The following is an 11,322-nucleotide window of genomic DNA, read 5'->3' on the forward strand; positions in this document are numbered from 1 at the left end:
TATAGCGTCACGGGAGCCAATGGCAGCAGGGCCTCCCTCCCTCCCTCCCTCCCTCCCTGCCCGCCTCCACACACCGCAGCCCGCTGGGGTTTTCCACCGACGGCGCCCCCCTTCGGATCACAACTTTCTAATAAGGAAATAAATCAAAACGTAACACAGTGCCTGATCTGTTAACTCAAATGGCTGTAAAAGAGAGAGAGAAAAAAAAACAATAACAGAAATGGCTACATGACAGGGGCAAAGGCGCCCCCAAGGAGTGGCCAGGGGTGGCCACAACCCCCCCCCCCCCCCCAGGAAATTGCTGGCCCTTCCAGGAAAAGCCAGTGTTAATAAATCATATTAATGTTCAGTCAAACCATAAATTGATCTTGTTTATTCAAGACATAATTGTAAAAATAAAATTCATACAATTAATGAGTAAAGAAATAATCTGAATAAAAAATTACATATGTTTCTGCTGTTTACCATTTTTTAAAAGTTTTTATCAGGGTATCCGCGGGTCCTTAAAAAGTCTTAAAAAGTCTTAAATTAGCTTTTCCAAATTTAAGGTCTTAAAAATCCTTAAAAATGACTATTGATCCTTAAATACAGCCTTCAAAGCCCTTAAATTACCAAAGACCCAATAAACAAGATTCTTTTATTTCTATAAAAAATTTTCTGAATTTCTAGTAAGTGTTCAGCATTTTTTTGTGTATGATATTGGCATAAGCAGAGCCATACACATTCCATTGGTTGTGAAAGGGGGCTATTTTTAGATTAGCACATTAGCTGGTTAAGCTAGTGGGAATTTAATGGTAACTGGATGGCTAATGGCTAATCTTACGTTCGCGACGTGGTTAGCACCAGTTCCAGGCAATAGCTGGAAATTATAGCTTAAATTTAATTTAAAAAAAATTGCTTAAATTTGGTCTAAGTGGCCTTAAAAAGGTCTTAAAAAGCCTTACATTTTGCTCCCTTAAACCTGCAGATACCCTGTTTATCTCCATAGTTTTTTTGTGGACAGCAACAGGTGAATTAAACAAAAAAACATTTTAAAATAAAACTCTAAATAACATTTCAAGTAACTATGTATTTTTCTGAAATGTTTGTGTTTGTAAAATTTAAGTTAAATGTTTTGGATACATGCAGTTTTTTTTTTTCATAAAAATGAATAAAAAAGCAATGCAATACAATGCCACAAGCTAAACTCTCCCAGAGTTACCACAAGGACCAATTTGGTGTGCCACCCCAAAAATTAATTTGGCCCCATCTGGCCACCTCTATCAAAATTTTCTGGTGGAGGAAACAAGCATAGTACCTCTAGCTGTTTGAGGTGTACTGCACTGAAAAGGCAGTAATATCAGTCATTTCTAACTTTTTTCTACATCGTCCCTCTTTTGCCATCATCTATTGGTTAATCAATATTATGAGTACTTTTTCATACATTTTATCATGATATCCATCAAAATGTTGTTGAAAATGAATGAAATGATGCCCAGTTGTTGGAAAAATATTGGCGGCTTCTTAACTCATTCACTGCCAGCCGTATCCTGATCACTAACGGCCTTCGCTGCCACCGTTTCTCACCGTTTTTACAGTTTTTTAAGAGTCACAGAACATTGCGTGCTAGCATGATGTCAATGCCAAAACAACCAAAACAAAGAGGAGACTCACCTCTTACATCAGGAAGAGTCCGCGTGTTTCAAGCGTTATCCGTTCTTTCATAATCCGTTGTCGAATTGTGATCGGCAGACGCTTTTCCGGTTCGCGCCTCACTTTTTTTACAGGAACGGCCCAAAACGATCTCCTAACACATGGATGTGTTGCTTCCTGATCATGTGATCTATGACCAGTGGCGGCTGGTGAAAAATATTTTTGGTGGGGCTGTGCTATTTTTTTTAAACAAACTTGTGCTTTCTGAGCTTTGTGCACAACTTCACTATTTCCTGAATTAAGCACAGCTCTTTTATTTCCTGTCTTACATTATTGGACAAACTGATTAATCCAGGTGTGTCTGACTATTGGCACACTGCCTTGCGGACCAAGGTTGAAAAATACTGCATTAAATTGCACATAAAATAACATGACCATAAATGGTAAATAGGCAATGCAAGAGGCAAGTAACAAAAACATTTTGTTTAATTTCAACATTTGAGTGAACACGAAAAATTATGAGCAGGTCACTGTTACAGTAATGGTAGTAAACACTACTTAGACAAAATGCCAGAAATTTACACTGTTAGGACTTATGGAAAGTGGAAACACTTTCATAGGAAATAATGTCATCAGTATCCTCTTACAAATGTCATATTTCCCACTTTTTGGGACAAATCAGAAATGTTTTATTGTCCCAAAAGCTGGGGAATTTGTTTGCTGCAGCAGAAGTGTAACAAGTAAAATGGAATCAGATTGATGTATGTACAAATTTACTTGAAATACATATTTACATGATTAAATATGTATAATAGGTATGTGTGTTGAAATTAGTTTTTACAGTTATTGCACATTAAACAATGTACATGTTATTAAACAAATGTCCCGGTTTGTGGGACAACCAAGGATTTCTGATTCTGATTGTCTTGTTTACAGAAATGTAATGTACAGCTTACCTCTGCACCCAGCTGCTGTTCTCCCTGTCCAAACGTCCTCCGTTTCTTTGTTGGCTGCTGCACTGATGTGCTGCATTCCTCGGTCAGAGAATGAATGGAGTCCCCAATGAGACACAAGTTCCACATCCACCTTCTGTGTATTCCAGCCGTTTTGAATAACAAACACAGAAAGCAAAATAACACATTAGCGTGATTGCATCCAGCTAGCCACTGCTTCCTGGTGTACCAATTTTGGGAGAAACGTCGTGTGTACAGTTTACCTCTCTCCTTGTCCTGCTGGCTTATCTTTACGTCGGGCTGATCTGGTCCAAGCTCTTTGACATTAAGTTTTTCCACCATAGTTCTCCTCTCGAACGGATACTGGAGAAGAGACCGAACTGAATTCAGTGGCTGCTGAGATCCGGTATCCATGCTGGTTGTAGGCGCACTGGCGTCCATGTCTGCGTCTGCTCCATGTGCGTCACGAGTCACGACCAAAAACGTGCTGGAGTCGAGACTCTCCGAGTTCTACCGAACACCAACGAAAGCCTTGGCGGTAGCTCTATCGCCCATCATGCTTCTGAAACGTTCTGAAACAACGTCGACGCTGATTGGAAACATTCCCATTCCTACCCTTTGATTTTCTTGTCAGCAATTGGACAGCTGGTCCCGTCTTGTTTGGGCGATTGAAAAACAGCACACAGCCTCCACCGCTCGGCAGAGACCGGCAGAGATCGGCAGAGACCAATATGGATATATATATATATATGATTTATTTTTGTTACAAAACACACAATTAACTTAGAATGTGTGATTATTGTTAATTTTATTTATTTATTTTTTTAAATAAAAATTAAAAACAGTGGGGAAACTGGGAGGGCGGCGCCCTATCGCCCTCTACTGGCCAGCCGCCACTGTCTATGACGTATGCGGCTGAAGATCGGCTTCAGGGCTGAGATGTTTGTTCTCTCAGCGCGGGGGCTCGTTCCGATGCTCAAACAGTAAAAAAAAGCAAATGACTACTTTAGTCGTCATTGGCAGTGAATGGTTGGATCTAAAATGACGACTTTAGTTGTCAATGGCAGTGAATGAGTTAACATATCTTCCAAGATGGCTGCCGAGTAGGTGTGGTGAGATTGCTGAGCTCTACTAATATATGAATATCAGCAAAATAGGATAACATCCACCTTTTCTAAGCTTGCTGTTTTGTGGCTTAAGTAATTAGAAACCTTTGGCTTAAACCATTTTTGAGCTAGATGAAGTATTGAACATTTTTTCGGCACATGAAGTGTTGGACTTTTTTTCCACACGTTTCAACCAGCTGGGAATCTGACAACACCATAAAGTTATTAACCATCCAAGGAAACTGTTTGGAACAACGATGTCTATGGAGAATCTGGTCCAAGATATGGAGGAGATTAAAAAGTCCTTGAAGTTCATGTCACATGAGATAACTAAAGTGGCAAAACAGCAGCAAAGAAAAGAAGATCCATGACACTTGGACAAGAAACTGCAAAGTACTGATATAGCTAAATGGTCCCCCGGAGCAGGCAAAAGTGATGGTCATCAAAGATATTAAAGAACTTGATCAATACAAATGACATACGTCTACTGTGGATCACCAAGGATGAGTGGATGGAAAAGTTTAAGAATGTGTTAGTCAGTTGTATGCATAGGAAACCAGGATCTTGTGTTGAAATGTTTAAAGAAAAAATAGTTGATATGTATGATGACATAATCAACAGAAAAATGTGTTTTGTCTGTGGGGATTTTAACATTGACCTGTTGAATCCTCAAATGCAAAATGCAAATACAGAGTTTATTAATTCTATGTTTAGTCTGGGACTGTATCCACTAATAACTCTGCCAACTCGGATTACAAGAACTAGTGCGACACTGATCGACAATATTTTTACAAATGTTCTTGAAAATGATGTGTAAAGTGGCCTTATAATTACCGATATGTCTGATCATTTACCGGTTTTCACAGTTGTACAAAGGACAACGGTAACTACTCAAAGTCAATCTGTGGTTGTTACAAGGCTAAAAAGTCAAGAAGCAGTAAATTCATTTAAAACTGACTTAATAGAACAAAATTGGGAGGAGGCTTACGTGGAAGATGTAAATATGGCTTATGGAAAATTTTAAAATATTGTAACTTCTCTTTATGAAAAAAAACTGCCCATTGCTTTATAAGGTGGATAAGAATAAATATGCTAAAAAGCCGTGGATAACTAAGGGGCTTGCAGGAAAAAAAAATAAGCTGTATAAAGACTTTTTAAAGAAAAGAACGGAGGAAGCAGAACAGAAATATAAGATATACAAGAATAAATTAATAAGTATTATGAGATCTAGTAAAAGAAATTATTATAGCAGATTATTGGAAGGAAATAAATCTAATATTAAAAATACGTGGCGCATATTAAATGATGTAATAAAAAGGGTAGTGACACCAATAGTCTTCCAAATATTTTTCTAACAAAAGACAATCAAGAAATTTATCAGTCTAAAGAAATAGCAAATGAATTCAATAAGTATTTTACCAAATTTGGGCCAGATTTGGCAAAGGATATATCAAATACTAAATTAGATGCTGATGCTGCAAGTAAAATAACACATTTAGATAAAACCATATTTATTCAAGGCACAAATGAAAATGAAGTTATAACAGTTGTTAAAACATTTAAAAGTAAAAAGTCAGCAGATTTACATGGATTTGATATGTCTGTTGTAAAAGAAATCACTGAGATTATAGCCAAACCACTTACACATATTTGTAACCAGTCTCTCCAATCAGGAAGATTTCCTGAAAGGATGAAGGTTGCAAAAGTCATTCCTATCTATAAGGCTGGAGACAAACATGACTTTTCTAATTATAGACCAATTTCTATTTTATCTCAGTTCTCCAAAATACTAGAAACAATATTTCATAAAAGATTGTATGACTTTATTGAGCATCATGATATTCTTTCTGAACAGCAATATGGTTTTAGACGTGATCGGACAACTTCTCTGGCAATTGTTGATCTAGTGGAGAAAATATCTGATGTAACTGACAACAAATAATATGCTGTTGGGGTGTTCTTACACCTGACCAAAGCTTTTGAACCTGTTAATCATGACTTATTAATAAAAAAAAAATGTGTAGATATGGCATCAGGGGTGTGGCCTATTACTGGATTAAGAGTTATTTAGAGAACAGACTCCATTATGACCACATTAACAACACTGATTCACAGCTACTGACAGTGACCACCGGTATCCCACAGGGGTCAGTGTTAGGTCCCTTGTTGTTTATTCTTTATATTAATGACATATGTTTAGTTTCTAAAACATTGCATTTCATACTATTTGCAGATGATACTAATGTTCTAAGTTTTGGGAAAGATTTAATAACATTAATGGACAAGGTTGAGAAAGAATTAAATGCATGAAAGTGTTGGTTTAATTTAAATAAATTAACTTTAAATCTAAATAAAACGAAATGTATCATATTTACTAATAGAGCAATTACAGTGGATACACATCTCAAAATAAATAATACAGAAATTGAAAGAGTGAATGAAATAAAATTTCTTGGCGTAACCATAGAAAAAAGGTAAGTTGGAAACCGCATATTGACTCAATTAAAGCAAAGTTATCTAAATCATTAGCAGTTCTCTATAAAGTTAAAGAATTTTTAAATGAAACGCTTTACATCTTTTGTATTGTTCCTTAGTTCTGCCTTATTTCATGTATTGTGTTGAAGTGTGGGGAAATACCTACGAAACCCACTTAAAGTCTTTGTTTATAATTCAAAAGAGAGCAATTCGACTTGTAAATAAAGCAGCTTGTAGAGAGCATACTACACATTTACTTTTCATTCGTTTAAAAGTTTTAAAGCTAAGAGAATTAGTTACATTAAGAACTGCACAATTTATGTATAAAATGATGTATAATTTGATGCCAAAACAAATTCAGGATGTGTTCCAGATCAGAGAGAGTGTTTATGATCTCAGAGGGTATAAAATGTTTAGAAAGCCTAAAGTAAGAACTAAGATGAAACAACTTTGTATTTCTTGTGTTGGGGTTGAAGTGTGGAATAAATTAGACCAGGAGCAAAAAGATTGTTCAACAATGGTAAAGTTTAAGGGTATGTTTAAATCAAATGTGATTAAATATTATGAATCAAGTCAATGAAAAAATGCATAAAATATTAAAGGTCATTATTTTTTATAAAGCAAGAATGGGGATTTGAATATATTCCCATACATTTCAAATATGATGTAAAAATTATGGAATTGGCATGCTATTGTAAAATTTTGTTTAAGTTCAAAGGGTTTGGGGGGCTGGGCTTATAAGCTTCTGCTTCTGCCTGCACCCATTCTTAGAATTGTGTAAGTTGTGTGTTTGCTTGTAAACCTGCAAATGTTTTTGCTGTACTATTTTATTGTACTATTGATTTTAATTTCTCATTAAACTTCTCATTAGCTGTGAACAAAAAACAAAAAAAAAACATATAACCATAAAAATCTGGTCTAAAACACATGGGAGTGGGTCTAAGTCTCTAGGCGACGCCGTATTATGTTTCCTTCCAAACATGGAAATCTATTTATGATTTTATGACTTTGTTTTATTTTGTTTTGATCTATGTGAAGCACTTTGTGATTCTATGTCTGTGATAAGTGCTATATAATAAAATTTGCTTACTTACTTACGTCTACGGGAGCCCATGAGGACAAAATGCATTTACTGGTTTCCAATAAATAATTACAAAACTTTCACTATTCATTGTTGTTTTACACGTTTACCTCTTCACTATTTGCCAATGATGAAAGCGAGTCTGAAGTGCTTGTTACCCAGAGCTTTTTGACCCTAATGGGCATCTGTTGCAAGGTCTTACTCCAACACAAAAATACTGCTTGCTTGCAACGATTTAGGTATCTACTGCCCCCTCTCGCCAGGAAAAATACACACTGTCACTTTAAGTCAGGGTTGTCCTCAACTGTCCTGACAAGAGCTAAAATCATCAAGTCCACACAGGCCATAAAACATAATGTTTTAGAATAAAAGTTGGGTAGAGTAGCCTAGAAAACTAGAGAAAGTTGCCAAAGCTAAATTATTTTGCTCTGTATGTTGGACTAGCGACACTTTATCGGAACCTTAGCAGCCCAGACCAGTACTGTGGCTTGCCAATCACTCTATCTGTGGAAAAGTCACAGCACTCCATCAGTTTAGTGGGCAGGATGTTACTGCAACAGAGCAAAACTACGATGGCCACAACCCATTTGAAATGGCTTTGAGATCAACTTTGGACTATTTAGACTTGGGCTTTTCTTTGAGTCAAGAGAAGATGCTTTCTTTATTTGGAAAAAGGATTAGGTTGCATCTTCTTCAACAGTGTATAGCAGAGTGCCCCGTTGACTGAAGTGCACGGAAAGTACATCATGTCGTATTTTTTCCCAATAGTATGTGGAGACGTTTGAAAGACAACCGTAGATCTCTCCCCACAATTGAGATCCGTCTAGGGATCACATATATAGGATGGGTTACCAGGCTAGGGTAACAATCCTGCATGTAATACTTTTTACATACTGATGACATCTATCCATCCATCCATCCATTCTGAACCCGCTTTGTCCACGCAGGGTCGCGGGGGGCTGGTGCCTATCTCCAGCGGTCAACGGGCAATCAGGCGGGGTACACCCTGGACAGAGAGCCAGTCCATCACAGGGCAACACAGAGACACACAGGACAAACAATCATGCACACACACACGCACACCTAAGGACAATTTGGACAGACCAATCAACCTAACAGTCATGTTTTTGGACTGTGGGAGGAAGCCGGAGTACCCGGAGAGAACCCACGCATGCACAGGGAATCGAACCCATGATCTTCTAGCTGCAGGGCAACAGCTCTAACCACTGCGTCACTGTGCAGCCTCTGATGGCAACTAATAAATGAAATCTTTTTGTAAAATGGGTACACTGTCATCTGCAGGCTTGTGAAGAGATGAAATGAAGCCCAGTGGTCGGGTGCTAACACCACCATCTTGGCCAAGTCACACATCTTGTGACATTGTAAATAAATTCTTTAAAAATCAGACAAATGTGAATTTCTAGATTTTTTTTTGTTTTCGTTTGGTCTCTTACAGTTGAGGTATACCTATGATGAAAACTACAGGCCTCTGATCTTTTTAGGTGGGAGAACTTACACAATTGGAGGCTGACTAAATGCTTTGTTGCCCCACTGTATGTGAAGGAACCCACATTTTTCAAACAGGACATTCATATTTTCCTGTTGTTCCCTGAGTGTGAACAGGAACCTTTCTGGTCTTGCTGCCATTCTGTTGTTTTCCCTCAACACACACACACACACAAAAAAAATCTAGCTAATTTTCAGCTAAATGAAAAAAGGGGGAGACAACAGCGTCCTTCTGCATGGGTGCTCCCCTCTGCGACAGTGATTTGACTCTCCGAGCTGCTGGCAGCGTTTTGACGGTGAGACAGCTCCACCCTGCAGGCTGTGTGGTGGGAGTCCCGTCTGTTGTGTGGGAGCTTTGCCTCCAGGCCCCCACACTGCCAGGAGAGATGGGACTGAGGGGAGTATGTGTGTGTGTGTGTGTGAGTGTGTGTGTGTGTGTGTGGGGGGGGGTCTACACCTTATTCATTTGACCTCATTAAAATTTTGTTGGGAGTCACACTTTACCTAATTTTTCATCGTAGTAGAGCTCTTCTGCTTTACTTCCTCAGCTTTGTGGAATAAACCAGGTCTCTGACAAGTATGGCTGCCTAAGTACTGGATTCCCAAATTAGAAATGAGGGTACCATCTGCTTCTGGTCACAAGCTGTCAACATCTTCCAAAATCTTGTAGGTTTTCCTTGAGAACACACACACACACACACACACACACACACACACACACACACACACACACACACACACACATCTCATCACAAAGCTTTAGATGTTTTCGGCTAGATAAGGAAAGCCTAACTGAGTTTGTGTAATGATCTGACTGATCTTGAGGTATCCTTGAATGAAGCACGAATAAGCTCAAATATTGTGTAAGTTCTTCTGGGAATCTCTCCTCCGGGAAAAGATCCACCATTTTCATCATTGCCTGCCATGTGTAATAACACGAAATACCCTCTGAAAAATGGCTTGTTTCTATTATGACTGTTGCTGAAATACCACTGATGGTTTGAATTCAACACGGAATAAATTTTGATGACTTAAACTCTTAACTTTTTAAAGCTGATAGAGCAAATCTACAGAATAAGCCAGGTTTAGATCGCAAACACGGTCACGGAACACTGACCCCCCATCTCGGCTATTTTCTCTGAGACGTTCCTGCTGGAATCGGTAACCTGCGATGCCAGAGGAAAGAAGAAAACATCAGTTGCCGTTTTGTGGTCCCAAACGTCTTTTGTTGTTCGTGACTTCAAATGGTGTTTTTCTTTTCGGGACTTTGGTGATAACAGCTTTAGGACTGTTAGGGCGCTTTCAGCCATTATCACTGATAAAGCTGGAGGAGGTTGAGACGGAAGCCATCTGGATCTTCACTCGATGCACTTTCTGCTAAGCTGCTCTTTCCAGTCGTGACCTCTTACGTTCTGGAAATTGTCAATAGCAGTTCACTCTCTGGGGTAGTACCCAGTTCTTTTAAACACGCGGTAGTGCATCCTTTGATGAAGAAAGTTGGCCTAGATTAATCTAATGTTTCAAATTATAGGCCTGTTTCCATACTTCCTTTTCTAGCTAAAATCTTAGAAAAGATCATGTATGCCCAGCTGATGTCCTTTTTACACGAGAATGAGATCTTGTAGGTTTTTCAGTTAGGGTTTAAGTCTCTTCATAGTACGGAATCAGCATTGTTGAAAGTTTTAGATAATATTCTGATGGCCAACCATTCTGGAGACTCTGTGATTTTAGTACTTTTTGATTTGACAACAGCATTCGACACAGTGGACCGTAATATCTTGATTGGCTAACTGGAACACTTGGTGGGAGTATCTGGCTTGGCACTCTAGTGGATTAAATCTTACCTTTCAGGGAGGAGCTTCTGTGTAAAACTAGGGAAATGTTCATCTCTCACGGCTGATTTGCCTTGGGGAGTACCCCAGGGTTCCATTCTGGCCTCCCTCTTCTTCTCCCTCTATCTGCTGCCAGTGGGTGACATCTTCTGTAAGCACAATGTCAAGTTTCATCTATACGCAGATTAAGTTTATCTCCCATTACAGTTTTTTTCGATTGCTAAAACTCAAAAAGCAAAAATGAGGCACAATTTTCACAACCTCTACTTCTGTTCCCAATTGCTTGACGACTGTAAAAATAAAATGTTTTGTCTCAAAATTTGTGTGGTGTCTAATGTTTGTCTCAGAGAAAAGTGGGCACTGTCATACATTCACTGTGTAATTCATTGTGTTGCATTTAAATGGTAAATGATAAATGGCCTGTATTTGATATAGCGCCTTCTAGAGTCCTGGAACCCTCCAAGGCGCTTTACAACACAATCAGTCATTCACCCATTCACACACACATTCACACACTGGTGGGGATGAGCTACAGTGTAGCCACAGCTGCCCTGGGGCGCACTGACAGAGGCAAGGCTGCCGAGCACTGGCGCCACCGGTCCCTCCGACCACCACCAGCAGGCAACATGGGTTAAGTGTTTTGCCCAAGGACACAACGACAGCGACAGACTGAGCGGGGCTCGAACCTGCAACCTTCCGATTACGGGGCGAGCACTTATCTCCTGTGCCACCGTCGC

General features: G+C 38.9%; 1 long non-coding RNA gene across 1 annotated transcript; it reads right to left on the reverse strand.

The window, feature by feature from the left end:
* Positions 1-2,588: 2,588 nt before the first annotated feature.
* LOC139062672 (uncharacterized) lies at positions 2,589-10,712 on the reverse strand. The gene is made up of 3 exons (XR_011516251.1): positions 10,598-10,712; positions 2,849-2,948; positions 2,589-2,721 (listed from the first exon to the last, which is right to left on the reverse strand). It is a non-coding gene; the product is annotated as an uncharacterized lncRNA (long non-coding RNA).
* Positions 10,713-11,322: the final 610 nt, after the last annotated feature.

The sequence above is a fragment of the Nothobranchius furzeri genome, chromosome 14 (genome assembly GCF_043380555.1).
Source record: "Nothobranchius furzeri strain GRZ-AD chromosome 14, NfurGRZ-RIMD1, whole genome shotgun sequence".
In the NCBI taxonomy this organism is placed as follows: Eukaryota; Metazoa; Chordata; class Actinopteri; order Cyprinodontiformes; family Nothobranchiidae; genus Nothobranchius; species Nothobranchius furzeri.